Genomic DNA, 12402 nt, shown 5'->3' with positions numbered 1-12402 from the left:
TTCTTTCCTTTGTTTTTTTCCACTGTTCCAAACACAGCCTTAGAGCAACTCCAACGCTGGTTTCTTAACCCAGCTGGAGTTGCTAAGAAACGTTTCTTATTTTGTGACTGCATTGGAGTTTGCTTACTTGGCACTTTTGGTTTCTTAGCAACAGTGCAGAGTTCCTTACACAAGGAACTCTGTTTTTTGGTTTCTTAGATTAAAAAAATGATATTTTCTCTCACTTTGCTTCAACGGATTTCAGAGGGAAAGAAACAGAATGAACATCAACACACACAGAATGAACATAAACCACAATTCCAGAAATTTTATTCAACAACAAAATAAGAAAATAATTACAAAGCTAATGAAATGTTTAGAAGATGAATTTTTTACATAGAAAAAAGAAAAACCAAAAAACATAGAAGCTGAAAGGGTGTGATTTCATCTGTGTGGAAGAACAGGAGCTCCGATCCGGTCATTTTTTACTCCAATCTGGAAGGAAAATGAGAGAAGTTCAATAGAAGAGTACAGGAACTGACGAAAATCAACAAAATCAACACAAACTTACCTCAAATCGGCTTGCATGTGTGAAAAGAAAGCTCTTTTGCGAGATATCAGGCCTTGAGCGCATGAAAGAGGGGCGGTGGAGGTTGTATCGTGGGCGGAGCGTGGCGTGGCAGAAGGAGACAGTGAGTGGGTGAGCGAGAGAGGAGGAAGAGAGCGATCAGAAGAGGGATGGAAGGCAGGTAGAGAGGAAGGAGAAGAAGACGAGAATGGAGAGTGTGAGAGTAGAGAGGAAGGAAGAGGGCTATAACCGATTTGAAAATGGAGATTCAGAGGCTAGAGAGGAAGGAGAAGAAGACGAGAATGGAGATGCAGATGGTAGAGAGGAAGGAGGCGGCTAGGGTTGAAAATGGAGAGGGAGAGAGGAAAAGTTGGAATTTATAGGTGGTGACCGGCTGGCTCAGCCGGTCACCTGCCCGTTATTGACCGGTCCAGACTGGGTTTGACCGGCTGGAACCGGTTTTCTGCCCGTTTGGGCTTGGTTTGACCGGCCTGGCCGGTTTTTTTCTCTTTGGACTCTTTTTTTTTTGAAATCATCTTTAGACTACTTTGATCAGCCCAATTTTTTTTTGAACTTTCAACCCAAACATTAATATTTAATTAATTAAGGAAATTAAAAGGAAATAATTAAATTTAATTATAGTATTGATTTAATATTAAATTTTAAATCTAAATTGGGTGAGAATAAATATTATAAATTAATGTTGTATGGTGGGACACGGATGGGACCCTTGAAATAGTAATTTAAGAAACCATGGGTTGGAGCAAAATCTGCTTGAGTTCCTTAAGTCTGATGTGGCAGTACGGACCCACAGGAATAGTGCTGAATAGTGTGTTAAGAAACCAAATAAGAAATTTGGCATTGGAGTTGCTCTTAGCTAGCTAGCCATTGGATTGATATATAAATATTATTGAAATGAGTGTTTTGATTTATACCTCTGTTCCTGATATTTTATTGTGTAAGGTTATGTACATTGTTCAAGAGTGCAACTATTCATATATTTGTTGACATAAACACCCCTATAAATTTAATGTTGAGTTAAAGTGAAGAAAGAAAATGATATTTATTAGTTAAGAAACTTGTTATTATTTTGATTGGTGAAAATAAGAGGTGATAGGTGAGAGATATAGTATTAAATAAGAATATATATGGACTAAATTGAGAAAAAATGCATTGGGTTTATAAAACAACAAAAGTTTTGAAATTTAGACCAAAAGTGAAACAACAAAAGATCAGGAACAGAGGGAGTATAAAACACTAGAAAAAAGAATAAGAAAATGAGTTTAATTTCTATACATTGAAGGGTGTAAAAAAAATTTACACTGTCAACCAATCAGATTTCAAGGATGTGAGAAAATCTCTCTTTTTATTTAATTTCATTAAATGACGTGATACATCCTTGAAATTTGATTGGTTGACGGTGTAAAAAAATTTTACACCGTTGGTGCATCATCCTTTTTCTCTAAGAAAATTGATGATAAGCCATATCGTTCCTCTTTAATATGATAGATTTGATTGATAGATGAATTTTTATTTTTCGATTAAAGATATATGAATTTTTTGGTGAAGAGTATACACTAAATAATTCCGATGATGTGGCTTTAACTGAATTGATTTCAATCAGTAAAGTTAACGTATAATATGATCTATACTTTTTGGTAGCCAGCTACCTACAATCATCCTTAAACTTTCGTGCTTGGTGGAGAAGAAGCGAACAAAGGTATGCTCGCTTGCTGTTTTGTTCTCTGTCGCAAACTGGGATCGCTCGCCAGCAAGGTCAGATTAGAGCAAGAATTTTTGAGAACATATAACCCATATTCGTGGACAAGGGACAGAACGACCTCTCGATCTTCTTACAGCAGCCCAGGAAGAAAAAACGTCGTCTAGGCGTTCCTTGTTTCTCCGATCTCCCCGACACCTAGGACCCTGCAGACAATACTCCTGTAGTTCTAGCAAGCTAGGCCGACTTGACTCCCTGCAATGAGAGCTGCTACTATGTATATCATCAACTACCTGAGCGCTTATCCATAATATATACATTCAGGGGTTTTTCTAGGTCCAATCATCGCCTACGTGGCATTTCATGATTGGCTAATTCCATTAAAAATCATACATGGCAATCATTCCTCCTTTCCTCTTAATGGACACGCTTCTCCTTAACCTACACCCCTCTCTATTTAAAAGCTTATATAAGACTCTTATTCTTCATTCATCTCTCCATTATTTGGATTTATCCTAAACCTACACTGCTCCTTCACCATCTCATGCGTTTTTTGTTTTTAGCCTTCCTACATGGCTTCAAGATCTCCGTTCGTTGTTCTTCAAGACTTTACAAAGGTATCTACTTTTTCTCAAATCAAATCAATTTTTGATGTCTTTGGTGTGTGTTATTGTAATCTAATCTCAATCCTTCAATATTCATGTTTTACTAACCATAATATTGTTTTTAGCCTCGATACTTGAAGGATATATTATTATTATTGATCCCGTGAGTGTTCATAGCACAATTGAATTTCACCATCAGAATGGTGAATGTCGCTTGACTAACGGTTGGATAGGTCTACGATGGCTATACAACTTTGATACCCTAAACTGCTGGTTTCTTTTCAAAAAAAAATTGAAAATGATAACGTTTTTTATGTTTCAAATTGGAAAGAAGATTTTACTCATATCAAGTATCGAGGCCTCTCTATGGTTACACATGAACACGACCTTGACTTCTTGCGGGTTTTGGTCCCGGTCACTGATACTAGTGATCGTCCAAATTTTTGAAAAAATAGATATGTGGTTGTTTTTTACGAACAGAAACATCCACAGTTGGTACTGACCCTCACAGCATGTCAATGTGCACAATACGAATTGGTTAGTTTAATTTTTGTATTCCTTTATTTTTTTTTTAACTTCAATGTGTTTTATTATGGTTTTTACAATTTCATAATTGTTTTCCCATTTTTTTTCAGCTATTACCTTCGCAGATCGTTTCATTCTTTTTAAGTTTTGGAACATCTCCGGTACAACTTCATACTGGTGTGATAGATGACATCCCCTGCAACGTGCTTTCGTCAAAACCTACTGATGCGCGTATAGGATCTGGTTGGAGAAAATTCTGCAAATTAATGGAAATTAGAGGCGGTGACATAGTTTGTTTTAGGTTTGAAAGAATAGCAAATAGAATTATTGAAGTTAAGGTGGTGTATGAAAATATTTAGTCAGTTGTTATTCATTCCAAAATTTAATCAGTTGTTGTTTTGTCTTGGGTATCTTTTCGTTGTTTTGTTTTTCTCAATCTACATGAGAGGATTGTTCTCATGATTTACTTTATTTATCAAATAAAACCCAAGATTAATTGTTATTTTTTTCATTTTGGAATTGTTCTCATGATTTACTTTGTTTTTCCTTTGTTTTACACGTACAATTTTTTCCTTGCTTTCATCACTTTGTCTTGTGGGCTGAATCAAACTTGATATATTTGACAATTGTGCATTCACCGGTCATTTATAATAATAAGATATTCATATATGTCCAACGGTGCTTCTTTTCTTTGTCATCCTTTTACGGTCAGGATTCAAACAAGATTATATATAAAAAAGAACTTTAGTCCAATACCAAAAACACTTTTTTACCTTACCTTTTTAAAAATAAAAACTGTTTTTAACAGCCAATTTAAGTTAGTCTAATATCAATATCATTAATGTCAAATTATTGCTTTATACGATTTTTTTTAAAAAAAAATCCCTTTTGAAATAAGTTCCATTTTTAAGATGAAAAAAAAACGTTTAAATAATTAGTTACATGAATCCCCTTTTCCTTGGTTTTAAAATAATTTCAAATTTTAAAATGATAAAAAAAGGTAAAAAAAATTAATTACATTTTAAATTCGGTAGCCAAGTTTTATATAAGGAAAAATATTTTCGAAATTAATTATTTATTGCCTTTAATTTCCTTATAAAAACCACTTAATTATATTAATTTCCTTATTTAAAATCATAAAATACATTAAATGCTTTATGGAATAAATGCTATTTTTGTTTTTTTTAATAAGGAAATGTAAAATAACTAAATAAATTTTAATGCATTAACTATTTATTTAAAGAAAATATTTTCGAAATTAATTATTTATTTCCTTCAATTTCCTTATATAAACCACTTAATTATATTAATTTCCTTATTTAAAATCAAAAAAAAGACATTAAAAGCTTTATGAAATAAATGCTATTTTCGTTTTTTTTAATAAGGAAATATCAAATAATTAAATAAATTTCAATGCATTGACAATTTATTTAAGGAACATATTTTCGAAATTAATTGTTTATTTCCTTCAAATTCCTTATATAAACCACTTAATAATTATATTAATTTCCTTATTTAAAATCATAAAAGACATTAAATGCTTTATGAAATAAATGTTATTTTCGTTTTTTTTAAATAAGGATATTTAAAATAACTAAATAAATTTTAATGCATTGGCTATTTATTTTTGGAAAATATTTTTGAAATTAATTATTTATTTCCTTCAATTTCCTTATATAAACAACCTAATTATATTAATTTCCTTATTTAAATCATAAAAGACATTAAATGCTTTATGAAATAAATGCTATTTTCGTTTTTTTTTAATAAGGAAATTTTAAATAATTAAATAAATTTTAATGCATTGACTATTTTTTTATGGAAAATATTTTCAAAATTAATTATTTATTTCCTTCAATTTCCTTATATAAACCACTTAATTATATTAATTTCCTTATTTAAAATAATAAAAGAATATGAAATAAATGCTATTTTCGTTTTTTTTTAAATAAGAAAATTTAAAATAATTTAATAAATTTTAATGCATCAACTATTTATTTAGGGAAAATGTTTTTGAAATTAATTATTAATTTTCTTCAATTTCCTTATATAAACAACTTAATTATATTAATTTCCTTATTTAAAAATAAGTAATTGACCATAGGGATGAGAGAGGCTAGAGAGAGAGGCTATGACCGGAGGCCTCCGGCGCGGTGGCGGCGGCCATGGAGACAGCCGGAGGTTAACTTTGCTCGGAGGTGGGGGGAGCATCCTCAACGGCGACATCACAACTCCTACAAGGGGTCTCGAGGAGGGCAACAACAACAATATCACCAAAGTTATGGGTTTCTTCGTACAGAAAATAACCAGTATGGATTGCAACCTGAAAGAGATGGTAGATTTCCTGCTCATGGAGGAATCTGGAGACAAACTGATCAACAACTGAACCGGCAGCCATCACGTTCCAACCAACCGGCAGCTACTGTGCATCAACAGCCACAAAAAAACCAGTCAAGAAGTAATGGATCACAAAAGAACAAATCTCAAACTGAATCATTCTCAGTTTTTGTAGACGGGTTAGGCGATAGAATGACAGCTCAGAAATTACGCTCAATTTTTGAAAAGGCAGGACGTCTGCGAAGTGTTTTCATCCAGCAAAAGAAAAAGTATCATCGACGTTTCCGCTTTGGATTCCTTCGTTTTCATCGAGATGATGAGGCCTGGGAAGCGATACGCATGTTCCATGGCTTGAGGCTTGACGGCACATACCTGGTTGTCCAAAGAGCGAATATTCAGCGACCATTGCGCACTCCAGTGGCTCCTCAATCCGGAAAAAACGATCAACGAAAGGTGTGGAGACCAAAAGCACAACAGCTGGGGAAAAATAAAGAACCATCTCCAGCATCAGTAATGAATTTAGGGATGCAAGGTGAAGCTGCTAAACCAGAAGTATGTCAGCTACGTCTGGTTGGGACTGCCTTAGATGAAGATTGGGTGCTGAGATGTGCCCGGGCACGCACATTACTGTCCATGCCGGTGCAAATTTTACAGGATCAATTCAGCCAGATTGGGCTATTCAATTTTCGCTTAATTCCCCTGGGAGCGGATGAGGTGATACTGGAATTTGAAACGAAGGATGAGATGGAGGAAACAATTACAGAGTGCAGCTTCTTCTTAGAACAGAAACTATATGATATAAGGCCCTGTACAATCCTTTCTTTTGGTATGGCTCATCTTGTTTGGATTCGACTGTGGCAGGTACCGTTGGGCTTGTGGAGTGAAGCATTTTTTTCCTCCGTCGGAAATAGGTTGGGAACCTATGTTCAATCTGATTCTGCTACTTTGTTGAGGCACAGAGCAGATTTTGCTCGTATTTTGGTTCGTACGCATCATCCAATCCTTCACAGTTTTACCATGGCCGTTGATGTGAGTGGTACGTCCTGTATTGTCTTGGTTGAAAAGGATCCAACAGCTTATGATTATGGGGCTGTACAGGTGAAGCCATCAACACCAGTAAAGCCTTACAATTCTGATGAAGACTTGAGCAACAATGATGAAAGCATGGGGGGAAACGGGAGAGATGAAGGGAGAGATGATGAATCACAGGTTGATGCTGATTTGGATGAAGAGATTGAGGTATATCGGGACGGAAAGGCGGAAGGTTTGCAGACTAGGAGTGAACCAGTTTCCACTGATGCGCTGGGGGTTGTGTGCGTGAAAGCGTCAACGGTTTCGCCGGCGAAAGTGGCGGCGCCGGTGATGGAGAGGGTGGCCGTCGAAAGTGTTGCACGGCTGCAAACAGAAAATGCTGAAGTCACGCACGTTACAGAAAGCTTTCAAAATTTGAAGCCAATTAACTCGGGAGAGAAACAAAAGGAACAGTTGGAGGATCTAATAAACTCAGGTTATACGTTTGAGGAAATTAAGGTGTGGCAAGAGAATTTAAAATCTGAGGATATCAGTTTAAATGGAAAACAGATATTTGATAAATATATTCAACATCAAGGAAGGGGATTTGCTGTTACTGGTTACTCTTTCAATGCTGAAGATTTGAATCAAAAAGCTAATATTTGTTGGCCAAATAATGTTTTGAACCGGGACCCACAACTACCAACAAATAAACCACAAGATAGTGCGTGTTTGCCTACGGTAAAAAATCAGAAAAATAGCTTTTTGGATTTTGCTGCATCGGTTGCAAATTTGCAAGTTTCAGAGACAAGGGGAATTACAGACGTGTTTGTGCATACCTCCCCTCACCAAATTATCCGTCAGCGTGCAAGTCCAGAGGCAACAGTGTGCTTGACTTCTCCTCCATCAACAACCCTTCCACGTTCTATTCTTTCATCTTCCTTGGCTGTTCTTGGTCCTGTTTCGCCTGCTGCAGCTGCTGATTCCGTATTTCAGGCACAAGAGATCATACCAAACACCAATTCATCCAAGAAGTCTTCACAGCGGGGACGTCCAAAGGGAAGTAAGAACAAACCGAAGCCCCTTCCAATTGATTTTCTTGAGCCGGTGCCTGGGGAGGATGGAGTGTCAACTAGAGCTCAGAGAACATGGTTACTTGCCAAACGTCTGGGTTTGAAACCGCGAGGATCAGAGGCTTTGATGCTCCGTGGCTTAGAAACTCAAATTCGCCAAAATCATCCACATCTTAATTAATATGTTAGGACCTTGGCTGACATGGAACGTTCGCGGGTTAGGAGGAACAACCAAGCGGGAAGCAGTGAAAAAAGCAATTTTACATTTGAGACCAGAATTGGTTCTGTTACAGGAAACCAAACTGAATGAACTTCGGGAGCGTACAGTAATTTCCTGGACTCAAAGTTTGAGTATGCAGCATGCTGAATCTATTTCTGTTGGAACAGCTGGGGGTTTGATGTGTTTATGGAGGGAGAGTTCTTTGCAGGTCCTGACAGTGGCTATAGAAACTTGGTTTATCCTGCTGACGGTTAAGTTGCCCAATATTGATAACACAGTGCTGATTGGAAACGTCTATGGTCCTCATTCTGTGACCGATCGCAGCCTTTGTTTTGAAGCTCTCAAGCAACGGGTTTTGCGTCATGGCGGTCTGGTGTGTATAGGGGGTGATTTTAATGCAGTTTTATTGGCTTCTGAACGATCTTCAGGGCGTGTCCTTGATGTGGGTGACTCATCCTTTCAACAGTTTGTACAAGATAGCAATTTAATGGATCTGCCATTGAATAATGGTGAATATACTTGGTTTTCCAGCCGGAATGACGGGATTTGGAGTCGCTTGGATCGCTGGTTGGTGTCTGATGAGGTCCTGGTAACGTTTTCTAATATTTCTCAATTTGTTTTACCATGGAATGTATCTGATCATAGGGCGGTGGGTTTGTTCTTTGGGGTGTCTGATTCGGGACCTAAGCCATTTTATTATTTTAACCACTGGGTTGATGAGGAGGGTTTTAACGACTTAGTAGAGTCTTGGTGGAAGTATGCTGTGTATCAAGGGTGGTCGGGTTATGTGTTGCAACAAAAACTAAAAGGGTTGAGAGGAAAAATTAGAGAGTGGCGTAGAAAGAAGGGTGCGTGGGGTGTAGAAAAAATTGCAAATTTAGAAAAGAAATTACAGGAGGTGATGGGTGAGTTAGAAACTGAGGGGGGTTCAGAGGTCCTGAATAAGGAGAGAAGGTTGCTCTTAGAAGATTTGTGGCGGGCATATCGTGAGGAGGAAAGAGTATGGTTACAAAAGTCAAGGGTAAGGTGGTTGAAGGAGGGGGATAGAAATACTAAATATTTCCACCGTGTGTGTAAGGCCCGTACAATAAGGAAAACCATCACGCAGTTAAGGTATGGTGGGCGTCTGTTAACTACCCCAGATGAGATAAAAGAAGCTATGCGAGCACACTTTATTAATTTTTTCCGCAAGGACGAGGGTCCTAGGCCGTGTTTCACAAGCATAAAATTAAACAGATTTTACAGTGGAGGAAATATGGGATGTGGTGAAAAATTTTGATGGAAATAGAGCTCCGGGACCAGATGGTTTCAGTATGGATTTTTTTAAAAAATTCTGGAATTTAATTAAAGATGACCTCCTCTGTTTCTTCAATGATTTTTTCCTTACAGGACGGCTGGTGAGGGGTCTGAACTCTACTTTTATAGCTCTTATTCCTAAAGGGGGTGAACAAGAGCAAATTTCAGACTACAGACCAATCAGCTTAATTGGAAGTATTTATAAATTGCTGTCAAAAGTCCTTTCTGTGCGTCTGAGTTCGATGCTGCCAGTTTTGTTGAGTCAGAATCAATTCGCTTTCACAGCAGGCCGCCAGATTGCAGATTGCTCTTTAATTGCTAATGAAATTGTCCACACCATGGCTTCAAGGCCAGAAGGAGGTTTGTTGTTTAAAATTGATTTTGCAGAAGCTTATGATAATGTTGAATGGGGTTTTATGCTGGAGCTTATGCAGGAAATGGGTTTTGGGGAAAAATGGATTAGTTGGATGCAGGTGTGTGTTTCAACAGCTTCTTTGGCGGTTCTGGTTAATGGCTCGCCTTCTGATTTCTTCAATATTCAAAAGGGACTGCGTCAGGGTGACCCTCTCTCACCTTTATTATTCAATATTGTGGCTAACGGAATGTCTTGCATGCTTAATCAGCTACTAGAAGGGGACGCACCATGTGGCGTGGAATTGGCGGCGGGGTATCGTTTGAATCATTTACAGTTTGCAGATGATTCTTTGTTGTTTTCTGATTGTGATGAGCTTCAGTTCCAGACTTTGGCTATGGCAATTGAAGCTTACTTATACAGTTCAGGTTTGAAAGTAAATTTTAATAAATCAGCGGTGTATGGGGTGAATGCCAATCCTTCTTTGGTACAACAAGGTGCATCTTGGTGGAACTTTAAAATAGGTACACTGCCTTTCATTTATCTTGGGTCTCCGTTGGGTGGCAATCCTAGAAGATTGTCTTTCTGGAATCCGGTACTGGAAAATATGACTGCAAAATTGGGCATTTGGAGTTCCCGCTTTCTGACTTTAAGTGGGAGACTAGTATTGATCAAATCTGTTCTGAATGCTATTCCATTGTATTATATGGCTCTCTACAAAGCTCCAAAGGGGATAATCCAGCGGATAGAGAAGATTATGCGTCGTTTCCTTTGGGGGGGGCCCTTCTGGCGACAATAAAATCATGTGGGTTGCATGGGAAGACTTGTGTAAGGGTACCCGGTTTGGAGGGTTAGGAGTGGGTTTCCTTGAATGGAAAAATAAGGCGATGCTTTTGAAGTGGGTGTGGCGGTTTGGTAGGGAGAGAGATGCTCTATGGAGGGAGGTGGTTTGTAAAAAATATGGTTTACCACTCCAGCTGATATCTTTTAATGTTGATCCTGCTGATGTGAAAAAATTATCTAAGCCTCTGGCAGATGTGTATGGCGTTTGGCGTGATAGTGGGATAGTGGGCAATGTTTTCAGGGAGGGGATAGCTTGTCAGGTAGGGAGGGGGAGGGGTGTTTTTTTCTGGTTGGATCTGTGGGTAGGCAATGTGCCTCTTAGAGTGGCTTTCCCTCGGGTGTTTGCTTTGGCAGTGAATAAGAGGGCCTTGGTGTGGGAGTGTGGCACGGTTGTAGGCCCTCAGTGGGTATGGAATATTGATTTTATGCGTGATTTTCTGGGGTGTGAGAGACAACAGTATCATGAATTGCAGGATCTTCTTCAGACCTTGGTTCCCAAACAGGGGGAGAGGGCGGATACAGATTCCCTCATTTGGAAACATGATAATATGGGACTATACAGTGTTAAGTCTATGTGTGCAGTAGTGGAAGCCCGGTGGTTTACTGAGGAGGGATGGTTTGTCCCTCAAGTCTTGAGGCCTATTTTACCTTCAAAAGTTGCATTATTTTTGTGGCAGGTGCAGAAAAATAGAATTGCTTCAAAGGATAACCTGGAACAAAGGGGGGTAGTTTTGGAGAATGGTGCGGCTTGCAATTTTTGCTTATCTACAGCAGAGACAGCGGCTCATCTTTTTTTGCATTGCCCCCAGATTTGGATGCTTTGGACACTTGTGTTTCAGAGGGAGGGCATTATGTGGACTGTTCCAGAATCAGTTTCGACTTTGCTGGCTGAATGGAGTCTATTACGCAAAACTACTTCAAGAATTTTGTGGGATTTGATTCCTTATGCTCTATGTTGGGAAATATGGATGGCTCGGAATGATGTGATTTTCCATGATAAACTTTTTGATGTAGAAGCCATTTGGGAGTCTCATGTCTTTTTATTATTTACGTGGATAAGAGCTTGGTGGCAAGATTGTCCTTATAATGCAAATCAGTTTGAGAGGGGCTTCACAAAAATTGATTTACATGCCAAGGGTAGTGTGCGGCCTGTCATACCTTGGATACCACCTCAAGGGACGACCTTGAAATTCAATGTGGATGGTTCTTTCCAATCAGGAACAGCAGGCATTGGAGGGATTTTGAGGAACAATGCGACGAAGGTGATTGGGAAATTTTCTAGAAAGGTGGAGGTAAAACGAGCGGACGAGGCGGAGGTTTTGGCAATCTTGTATGCTTTATTATTTTGTCAACAGTTTATGATATGCTCGGTTGAAATTGAGAGTGATTCAAGTCTTGCTGTGGATTGGGTGAGAGGGATAAAAAACAGACCTTGGAATTTAACTAATGAGTTGAATATGATTGATTATTTATCTCCATTGGTGGCGTGTTGCGGAGTCTCTCATATATTACGGGAGGGGAACATGGAAGCGGATGAACTTGCAAAGGAGGGATGCTCTCGTGAGGTGCCAATTTGGCACTATGATGGGCAACAAGGATGAAATAACATTTTTGGCTTTTGTTGACCACTAATTGTTTTTGCAGGGGGACTATTGAAATTGGTAGTCAAAGTTGTTGCTGCTGTTTTCGCTGAGTGTGGAAATTCCGGCCATTTTTGCTGCTGTTTTCGCTGTTTTTTGTCACTGTTTGGAGTTGCTGGCTGCTGTCTTGTTGTTTCGCTGTTTGCTGTTTTGCTGCTATTGCAGTTGCTGTTGCTGTTGCAGATTTCTGCTTTGTTGTTTCTGAAGCCGCTGTTGCTTTTCCTTGGGTCTGT

Source organism: Lotus japonicus, chromosome 6 (assembly GCF_012489685.1).
Source record: "Lotus japonicus ecotype B-129 chromosome 6, LjGifu_v1.2".
Lineage (NCBI taxonomy): Eukaryota > Viridiplantae > Streptophyta > Magnoliopsida > Fabales > Fabaceae > Lotus > Lotus japonicus.
Note: the sequence above shows the minus strand (reverse complement) of the source record.